Source organism: Corvus hawaiiensis, chromosome 4 (assembly GCF_020740725.1).
Source record: "Corvus hawaiiensis isolate bCorHaw1 chromosome 4, bCorHaw1.pri.cur, whole genome shotgun sequence".
Lineage (NCBI taxonomy): Eukaryota > Metazoa > Chordata > Aves > Passeriformes > Corvidae > Corvus > Corvus hawaiiensis.
This window is the reverse complement of record NC_063216.1, coordinates 25,965,889-25,977,295: the sequence shown is the minus strand read 5'-3', so window position 1 is coordinate 25,977,295 and position 11,407 is coordinate 25,965,889.

Below are 11,407 nucleotides of genomic sequence, written 5' to 3'. Positions count from 1 at the left end.
CCATGTCCTTCAGCGCAGAGTACAACATCCCACAGCACAGAAGCACTACCCTGCAAACAACCCTAACTCAACTACAAGCAACAAACACACTCTGCAGGTTTCCTAAGGTATTGATGTGGCCTGCTTCTTCTTTCCACTGAGTTTTAAAATACAGCCCATCACTACAACATCTGAGCACAAGACTGGACATGGTGTATGCTGCAGACCCAGTGCAGTGCTCTCCTTTGGGGTCAAGGAAAATCATTTATAGGCAACAAAAGACTGGACAGTAATTAAGGGAACAGATAATGTTTCCTAGTAACTCACAGGCAGAGGAAGGCAATCCCTGCCAGGTTTTACTGTTGTGGTTTGTAGGAGCAATGAGGAGGATGGCTGGAAAGAGTTTATTTTAACAATACTCACCAGCCAGAGAGGGAAGAAAATTGTTGAAGCTTCAGTCAGCATCTCACAGCTTCCTCTGTTCCGAGTGCAGGGCTCCAGGGGACACAGCAGCAAGTGTGGCATCACAAAATACTCTTTCTCCCTGTTTCTACTCCAGAGTCTCTCCAGCCTCGAAGAAACCTCTGATCTCCATGCCATGGCTTTGCCTCTGGGAACAAACACAGTACCCAGCTACATGAACCACTGTGGACTCCTCTGCTCACCAGGATTGCGTGGATGCCAAATACCTAATTGAAGTACTTTTCATCTTTTGTAATTCTTGTTCTACCTGGATTAACTTTCAGAGAAAGTGAGGGAGCTGCTTTCTATCCTTGTCTGTATCTCTTCCAGTCATAGACAGACCGTGGCAGTGCCTTTTGCTTTTGATTAAAAGAACTTTAGGCATTCATTAAAGTGCACTGACCCAGTTTTTATCATCTGACCCCACTGGTGCAGCTCTCTTTTGGGAGGCAGGATCCCTCAGTGGAGCTATTACATCAGCCTTTCAGCCTTGCATCACCAGAGAGAATAGTTCTGCAGAATAAAAGCTAAATGATGGAGCAAGACAGAGTGGGTGTCTGCGTACATAAACACTAGAATTTGTTTACTAATGCGAACAGCTCTCAGGGTGAGAGGAAAATAGCAGAAATATTCAGTTAAACATTTATCTCAGTTAAACATTTATGCAAGATTTACATACGATGACATACACCGAGGTGGTGTTTGCGTGGCTGACACTACTGGCAGAGTTGCATTTTTTAGGGATGCTTTCCCAGAGCATTTTTCTTGCCAGAAGAATTTTTAGAGAAATTGTGCAAGTGTAACAGATCCATCATTCACATACAGAGCTGTGCAATTTTTCTTCCTTCCAAAGAACAGCTTGTTCTCCTATTTACAAGGTATTAATATAGGAGGTCCTATTCCTGACACTTGGATACAGCTTCTCAGGTTTCCCACATGGGTTCAGATCTCTGCTGATGTAACCCAGTGAGGTCAGCACATAAAACTGGAGGGAAGTTAGCAGGTTAAGATCCTTCTCTTTAAACAACAAAAATGCTCCTTCTATGTACATATTCCTCCAGAAAGGTAACCCCCAAAGTCAAGGACTCCCTTAGAGCACTTACTGCTGCTATTACAGCACTGTAATAGCAGCAGCACCATAATTACAGCTAAGGATTGAGAATGGAAACCTTAAATTAACCAGAAGATCTGAAAAAAACCCAAAAAACCACTTGAAATTTACTTTTCTCAACCAAACTGAGATGTAAATTAAATAAATAATACAATTATCAAAATGCAGAGCAAAATCCAAAAAATCACCTAATCTTTTCTAATTTACATTTCATTTACATTAATGTGTTCTGATAGACAGGGTATTTTGCCCAAACAGACCCTGGGGTAGGATACTTTAAGAAAGTTAGGTCCCATGTCAGTCACGTGCTTAAGGATTATACATTCCAGGTATGCATTTAACCTCTCATCAGCTGTGAAAGCCACCTACATAACTGAATTTACAGCTCTGAACAACAGGGCCCGATTCTCCTGCAGCATAACCAACCTCTGGTCTCTCAAATTTATGATGCAAGGACTCAAAAAAAGCATTTGTGGAGTAAGTTTACTATGAAAACCTGAGATGCCTTTACATACCTTGTCATGCCTGAGTCCTAAGGGTCCCCTTTTTCATTCTCATCCACAGGTAGAGGGAGAAACTTCTCCCCTCTTTTCTTTCTGACAAGGACAACTGAAATGCAGCAGGGCTCTCATGACTCCAGGAGCTGCAGCTGTAAAAAGAAATGCACAAACAATTGAGTGCACACATTGAAACCATGAGGTCATTGTGAGAAGTGCCATTTTTTCTGGTCCAACTGCAATTAATTGAAGCATTGCTACTGTTTTCCAAGGCCAGCAGGACTGCCTTTTCCTGCCTGCTGAGCTCTGTGGCAGGTGAGTTTCAGTGGGATGAATTCCAATTTAATTAACAGAAAACAATTTTCTTAAAGAAAGAAAGAAAGAAAAAAAAGAAATCCCAGACAACAAACTGTTCCTACAGTTCTCTCAAAATGACTATATACATCATATAGAAAACAAAAAGGTAATACAAAGAAACTTGGCTGCCTTCCACTACTAGGAGATGCTAGAAATCCATTTGATACTATGTTTTAAAATACCGTTTTTACTAGCACTGGATACCTTACTTGGAGGACCCCATAATGGATGGATTTTTTCCTCTCCATGAAAAGCATCCATTTCCTCTCTTAGGCCACAAACATAAGCATAGAAATAGATCATTCTGAATTGGTCTGTTTACGATTACTTATTTAATGGCTAACCACAGTGTCTCGAGCTACTAATACATAATTTAAATGTCTCAAAAATACAGCACTTGGTTTTCACTTCATTCTCCGTACACATTCAATAAACTGAGAATGTGAAAACAATAAAGAAAGTGAGGCCTCAGTTATCGATTCTGACAGGGTTCACAGTCCTTCTAAATACGTCTTTAAGTCATTTTAGCTTGCATTGGAACATAATTATCATGACAGGCATGGCTTCAACTGAGCCAACAGAGCTTTAAAATAAATACTGGAAGCTGCTTGCTCAACATTGAAGCAAGGTCTGCGTCTCAGTCTAGTAAACATCCATGTTTCCCTCAGTAACCCCAGTCCCGGCATGGCCTGGCAGGGTGAGCATTCTTTGTTAGCCAAGGTGAGGGTCATCAGAAATGTCTGCAGGAAATAAACACCCAGCCTTGAAATTCAGCTTTTGTCATGCCCCCACTTCTTCTTCCAAAGCCAATCTGGATTTGGGGCCTATTTGCCCTTTGTACAGGGGTGAACATCCCTGCTGTGCCCCACCCCCAAAGAAGCAGGACAATCCTACAGGCTTTCTGCTGAAGTCCCACAGGACTATTTGTGTAGCCTGTTCTGCACAGTTTCAGTACTTATGCTAAAGCTCTTTGCATGTGAAAACATTGCAGCCCACATTTCACACTTACACTCATTTAGGCTTTACCAGGGGATCCATTTCATATTGCAATTAAAAGCTACTCTAGTATGCAGCATTTTAAGAAAGAATGCACCTTTAGTATACTGTATCATGCTGCAGGAAGTCAGATCTTAAATGAAATCTAGTCTGCTTTGATAAATAATTGATGATATTTTTGCATAGGATAGAAAAAAAATCCCAAAGACACTCTTCCTATTGATCTGAAAGACTCAAATGAAACAGATTCAAACTTTTGCCTATGTTTGTTAACTATTGATGAAATGGCAGTACTGACCAGAGGCAGTCATATGTACAAATGTAAGGATGGCAATAGAAAGAGTTTTAGATGGCATCTTGTTCAACTTCTTGAAAATCTTATTTGATGTTGAACAGCCAGAAATCCTGTGTATACAGACAGTACAAGGTTATGCATATCTTCCATAGGTATTGCAATGTGTGTTAACATACAAGAAGTAGTGGAAATTGTGCAGGCACCCAAATGACAGAAACAATTTTAAAGATTTGGGGTCAGATCTTGAGCTGGGAAAAGAAACAGTTTTAAAAGTACAGTTCATTAATCTGACCTCTATCATGTACAGCTTTTTCCAACAGATACTGGAGAAAATAATAATCAAGATGCAGAAACAAAAAGAGGCCAAAAGGCAATGTGATTTTAGGAAAGACACATCACATTACACTACACTTGTTTGGATAGGTGCTTGTCTTGATCAGAGAAAAGTGGTAGATCTAATCTTTGGACTTTGCTTACATTTGTCTTAGACTCACAGGGAAAGTTATCAGTGGAGCTGGAGAAGACGTGAGTTGTTTTTTGTTTATGGTTTGGTGACGTGCGTTTGCTTGTTTGTTTTCTAATTAACTGCCATTGCTCCAGTTCACTCCAACAGAAGACTAGTCCTCTTCCAATTTCAACAACTTTCACTGTGTTTGCAGGTTGCGACTCTGAGCACTGATGCAGACAGAGGGGTTTCTCCAAGCAGAAGCTGCTGTGGCTTCCCTGTGGCTGCCAGCAGAGCCAGCAGGGTCTCAGCAGCACCTCGGGCTCAACGTCACCCTGCACAACCCCAGGGAGCTGCTGGAAGATCTGTCTGGGTAAGAAGCAGAAGTCTGCTCCATTCGATCTGTGGGAGAGGTTTCAGAGTCACGGTGAGGGGATTCTAATTAACCAGCAAGGATGCACTGGGAGGGCATTGCCAAGCAATGAATTTTTGATTAGAAGAGCTGAGACACAGAGGCAATCTATAAAATAAGACTGATGAGTCATTGACTGTCAGTCTGTGCCTTCCTGTGCATCAATATTTCTACTGGAAGTTCACAAAATTAAAAATATTAATGGGTCAGATTTGGCCCCAGAAGTTTTGAAAAAAGTGGAGTGGAGTTATTTCCACAAAACTATTTTATCTTTCCAGCTACATTTAGCTAGTGGCAAGTACTGCTGTTCTTCAGTGTTTCTAGTCCCATTGCTTCTTCCCAAGTTTAAATTCCCCTCTCAGACCAAATGGCCTGTGGTTGAGAATGGCTCATTTAGCGTACACGAACATTTATAAAAATGCCCTCCTAAAAAATGCCATTGCACACAATTTTCCCTAGCAGGACTACAAAAAGGAAGAAGTCTTATATGAGAGACATTAGGTACTGTCAGAGGCAGAGCAAGTCAAGAAGAGGAAAGACATCAACAAATCAAACACTCCAGAAGCACCAGCCCCTTCGAGGCTCTTTTTCCTTGCGTTTCTATGTCAGGCTCATGCCTACTGCAACACATCAATGGTAGAAAGCAAAGCAGAAAGCAGATTTAAAATATATTAAATGAATTTGATATATGAAAAGCAGTTAAAGTTGACATTGCTCAAATGAGAAATTAATACATTTCACTTATATTTACCTTTGACTATGGCATTGCATGGGACAAAGCTGAGGAAAAAAGCAGTAGTTTCCATTTGCTGGAGGGATCAGTGGAAAGGACGGGCATCCATCCCAATAACTGATAAGTTAACTGTCCAGAGATTATTGTATCTTGACACACCATGGGGTTTTTTTATGTTGGATGATTTCAGCCTGTCATTTTACACCTAAGAAATTATTCTGGGTGGAGATGCCTGGGCGTGTACCGGTCACTCCTCAAAAGACTGATAGGAGAACTGCCAGTCTGTGCTTTGGTTTTGTGGAGCTGGTAAATCTATTAAATCTACTGATTTCCCACGTGATTATGGATAAGGATTTCAGACTAGAATCTGTGTCTATGCCTATGCCAGGGCAGGTATGACAGGTGTGTTTCACAGTCCTCACCACCCTGCAAATACAGTTACAATAAATGACTTAATCCAGTGACATCGAAATCCATTAGAATTTCATACTGACTTTAGTACAGACAGGATCAGACTCTATATCACCTTACTGCCTATAACCTACCTTACAAAATAAAGAGTTTAAAAAAGTTAATTAAATCAGTGATTAAACCCCTATGACTCTGGAGGCTTGGGAACAAGCCCGTGGTGTGAAAAGCCAGCAGGATACCTTCTGCAGCAAAAGCTAAGCAGAATTGCTTTTCACTCAGTAAGCAGTAGAAAAGCAGCAGCAACTAGACAGCTTCTCACAAGCTGAGTGCACAATTGAATCAGTACTTTCAGTTTTACACTCTTACACATGCAGTGGATAGAAAAGTTTATATTCCAGTCGTGATATCTGATGGCTCAACAACAAAGACCATTAAAGAAAAATGGAAAAAAACCCAGAGGCATTTAAAAATTCATTGAGTGACAGTGGGTGCCTTGCCTTTATGTAGGAAATACTTCTACTAAAGAGACTTTAGCAAAATTAATCAGAAAGGTTTACAAGCTACATTCTCTGAGATAGCAATTTTCATGAACCAGTCTCTTGAAATGGCTAGCAAAACTCTATAAAGAAAAATCACTTGCTAGGTATATCCCTGCAGATTAAATACCCTTGGTAGAAGGAGAAGCATTTAAAAAATTCGAATCAGTCTTCTTGCAAGTAGTGAATGAAGAAAAGTCCTCCCATGCCACATCCCCAACTTTAGGCATGTGCAGAAGCACTGTTTAGGTGAGTGAGAAACAAGTCTGCCCTTTGAGCTGTTCAAGCCTTTCAGAGAACAGGCCCTCCAGTGACAGCAGGGCTTGCCCTCTGGAGACAGGTAACCTGTGCCTCTACACCACTTCTGGCTCAATGCAGGGTAGAGGAGGCTGTGGCACGCTTGGGCTGCTGCAGACTGCAGGAAACAATGTGGGACTCAGCTTACAGCCAGCTCGGTGCTAGTGAGCAAAAAACGAGGGATTTTTGTCTTGTTTATCCTATATTATATACAATTAAGACTGGTGTTAAATTATCTAGCTGCATGTGTGTTGGTGACTCAGGTGTTACAGCAGCAACCCAGCAGTGCCCTTAAACACATGCTTAGATTTGTCTCTAGTAAATCATACACCTGTTCTGCTGCACCCCACATGCTGTTCTGCACTTTTCTACAAATCCCTCTGCCAGGTGAATGAACTCATTTTTTTAAGAGTGGTGCATCCAGAAGCAATGGTTTAGACTGGACTGCTCTTCCTATGGGTTCTCAGAGAGGAGGACCAGGTGGAGCCACCTCAGAGGAGATGAGAGTATATCAGAAAGTAAATACTGTGCACAAGAGCAAAAGGGGTGGTACACCATCTTCAAGGAATGTGACAAAGGGACATCTTAAGGCCCTGTATGGCAGCACTGCATGATGTCCTATGGCTTTACAAGGCACATATATGCTTACATTTTCTTATTTTCTCAGGCATGTATTTTCAAAATTGACTTGCAGTGAAAGCTTTTTACAGTAGCTATGTAATTTTTGGGGATGTAGTCTGAGGACTCCAGCATCTTTGAAAATTTTATGTGAACTGAATTGCTCTTGAATATGTAGAGAACTGGACACAGGCCCCCGAGATGCAGGTTAGTGCCTTATGTGGGCACAAGCATAGGGATCCTGCTTTAATTCAGAAAAGTGCTGCCCAACCCGAAGGTGAACCTATGCAGTTTGAAGGATGTCTAGCTTGTCTACAAAGAGCAAAATGTATAATTCTTTAATGCCTGAAACTGTCTGCAGAGTAGTCAGCAGACCCTAGCGTTTCACAGCAGCTGACAGCTCATCTCAGGGAGCAAGCGACTTCAGTGGATACCAATGCTTGACTTATTTCCAAGGAAAAAACCCTGTTTTATAAAACACTGATTAAAAGCAGACTTCAGTTCCTAAAAGTAACTCAGCCCAAATATCAGGAAAAAACCCAAGTGCTATAGATTGAAAACTCTGACAACACTGTTGCAGACCAAAGCAAAGGCATATGAGCATTAAACCATCAGTATTTCAGTGACTGGCTTTCTTGCATGGGGAGCAGCAGCAAAACAATGCTGTGATGCATAACATGGAAATGCCTTCGGTACTAGTGTCCAGGGATTTGTACTGTGTGGGTACTCACACACTGCAGTAAAATAAATACTGAGTGGCAGAGTGGGAAATCCAATGGCTTTTTTCATATTGCCCCTCTTCTGTGTACATATTCTTCCCTTTTGATGTGCCATTCCTGGTCAGGGCTGGCTTGGAGAGCCCATATTACATGACATACATTTCCCATGTCAAGTCCATGGGCAAGACACCAGGTCGTTTCACAGCACCTACCTCAGTTTCATGTGTGACCATGTCTTCTCTTGGATTGTTTGTCTGCCACAGTTGTGAGCTAGATGTGCTCTGAACTTGCAGCAGAGGCCTTCCTCTTGGTAATTTTGGCAGGGAGGAAGGCAGGCCTCTTCACTCCACGCTCCTCTCGTGCAGGAGCTGTAACTTCCTGGGGAAGCCTTTGCAGCCACCATGCACATCAGCTTTGCAACTGGTCCCACGCTCCCACGGCTCCACGGAGAACAGCTTTGACACACCTGGGAGCCCCAAGAACAAGGATCTCTGTGGCAGCTCCTCCAAGACAAGGCACCAGAATCCATGCTGTCATAGCAGGCAGAAAGTAGCGCTAAAAAACTGCTCTGTATTAAGGAGAGCTGTAGATCCCCCAGGTTCCATAGTGATACTAGGAAGGGCTGAAATCTGCAGAGTGACCCCATGTATTTGCTTTACTTCCAGGCCCACAGGTCCCCTGGAACCCTCCTTACCATGTTGCCTCTCTCCAGCTGGTGTCCCCTGGCTCTCCCCAAAAGTGGAACATTTCCTCAGGTGAGTTGGTTCATGGCCAGAAATATATTTCTTTGGTGCTGAAAACCACCACATGCCAGGTGCCACCACTTCTTCCGCACATGTGGTTGACCTATGGCAGAGCCCAAGGACGCTTAACACCAGCGATGATGATTCAACCCTTAGCTAAGGCATGTGGGCAAGTGCTCTCTGCAGCAGCTGCTCCTGGTACTACTGTTCCCTTAGGGACCAGGGCCTGTCCATGCCCAATGCCTTGGTTTGTGACACCAGCACCAGTACACACAAAGTATCCCAGAAGATCGGGGGTGCTGGGCAGCCTGAAGCCAGAGCACATGATTTTCAGTTCACCTGGCACCAGCTTACACTTCTTGGGAAGTTTTCTTCAAAGCCTCACACTGCAGCAGAAAGAAAAAGACAAAAACAAGATGCACAGTTTTACAGCTGCCACAGGGAAAAGGCATTTTGTGCCCTGCTTTGGCACGCTGACTCAAGGAGATGGAAGAAGAAAGGCAGAACAGCAGATGGGATTCAGTGCTGGATAGTGGATGAGCTAATGGAGGGAAAACATCTCTCTGAGTAAGAAGACTGAGATGATTATAGGACATGGAGTGTGCAAAGGAGGGTGATAACCAGAGGATAGTGGGATGGAAGAGGAGAAAGAGATAGTAGCCAGGACAGAGATCTGAAGATTTGGACGAAGGCTTTTAATTACAGAGCAGAGAGAAAACGCAACACATAAGAGCTACACTGGAAGAAACAATAAGCTCGGGAAACAGAGGCAGAAATTCTCACAGGATTGGCTGACATTCCTTGTGTACTGCTGGAACCACACAGTAGAAAATACACACAGTCTATGGAAAAGACTTTGGAGAAGTATCAACATTTCTCTCCACGGTGAGGAGAAATAGGCATTGTGCTAGTGGATACTGGTGGTGTGACCCATGCAAAGGCAAAAACCTCTCAGTGCAGTGTGGTGGGTTGTGGAGGAGTCTGGGAGAAGAGATGAGACTGGCTTTGGTGTGGGGCCCTGGGCAGTGGGGTGCTCTGGAGAGTCAGCTGCGCCCTCCAGCAATGAGGTGCCAAACAATCACTGCTGCTCCTTCCAGATGCTGAGGGGGGGGAGAAAAGCCTTTGAGTGGAGAGTTAATTATAGGGATTGTATTCTAGTTCCTACAATTAAGGGAACCCATCTGTAGAGATTTTAATTAATGGAGATCTTACGGGGAGTTTCAGTTTGGCTGGAGGGTCTTACTGGGTGTACTCTCTCTCCTTGGTATTTTCTGTAGTTGTGCAGTCATTAGCTTTTGCCATTAAAGACAGTGAGATGGCAATAAATGAGAATGGACAACACCATGATTTTCATACGTAGCAGATGAACATATTTACCTCTTCCCCTGACTCCCACCATCTTTCCCTAATTAATACTAGACACAAAAGTCTTTTTTATTTAAAAAAAAAATGGGTGGACGGTACAATTCATGCGCATGAAGCCACTTTTTAAAAATTAAATGAGGACATTTCACCCTGTATAATATATCAAATATAAACAGGCATAGGGTGAATATTAGTAAGAACTCCCCAAATAAACTCTCTCTCTATCTAAAGCATTTTAATTCCATTTTTTTCTGTGTGTTACAATTAAAACTTACCAACATTACTGTTGATCTGTCTGTTTTTTCCCAGCTTCCTTTAGACATAGCCCTCTTTCTGGGACAGACTTATTTTTTTTAGTTTAACCTACTGTGTTTCTCCTAAATCTATATTGAAATGAGCAGTTCTTAGAAACAAAAAGTAACTTAAATCATGCATGTCACACTTAGCATGTGCCTAAGACACCACAATGCACTGAAGTTTGTGCAGCCATGAGTGTGTAACCAAAAGGTCAAACCACTGGGCATCTCCTCTTGCTGCAGGGACTTTGGGTCTGACATATGCACATTCCTTCATTCACGAATTGACCAAAAGGTACCACACTGCTGGCTCCTGCTGTAGACTACCTAGTTTTTGCTTGGTTTGAATTATTTCTCATGCCCCAATTATTCCCCATTTCCCCAGACACAGCTGAGAGCTGGGAGCTGCCAGGCTTGCTGGCCAGGCAGTGCTGGTAAAGCCCTGGTGTGAAGCGGGGAGACTGAGCCCTCCTGGTTCACCCTGCTCGTAAAATGACAAGCATAAAGAAGCTAACATAAAGAAGCCATCAGGTCACCCAGGCGTGACTGACTACCCTTTGGAGGACTCCATCACACACTGCCTCCAGCTGCAGCCTGCCTATCTTAAGAAAAAACAAAGGTCTGGGAGTGAAACCCCTGGAAAGCAATAGAGGCAGCTGCTCTGTGGTTTCTAGACCCTGCATGCTGAATGCCACAGCCCATATTCACCTGTGTTGCAGCCCAGTCCCGACATTCCTCCAGGACCCAAGCCTCAGCTCTGTGGGAGAGGCTGCTCCCTTGGGGAAGGTCATGGAGCTGGAAGAGGCCACTGCTGAGTGCTGTGGTTCCACAGATGCAGCTGGAGTAGTTTCTTCACTTACATGTAGGTGCTTTGACTTTCTTGCTGCCTGGATTTTAGTTCAGTTCCTTCTAATTTTTTTCCCATATTCAGAGACCATTTTTCATTCACTATCTGTAATGAGACGTTCAGTTCCACAGCAATATCCAGCTCATCAATCTTTCCTTTCAAGAGCACTGCTGCTTTTACTGATCCTCTATTCCTTTTATACACAAGGCCATACCACACACTCATATATATGTGTGTATAGAGAAGATTTCTTTTCTTCTGTCTTTTTGTTCTTTGCTGTGTTTAAGT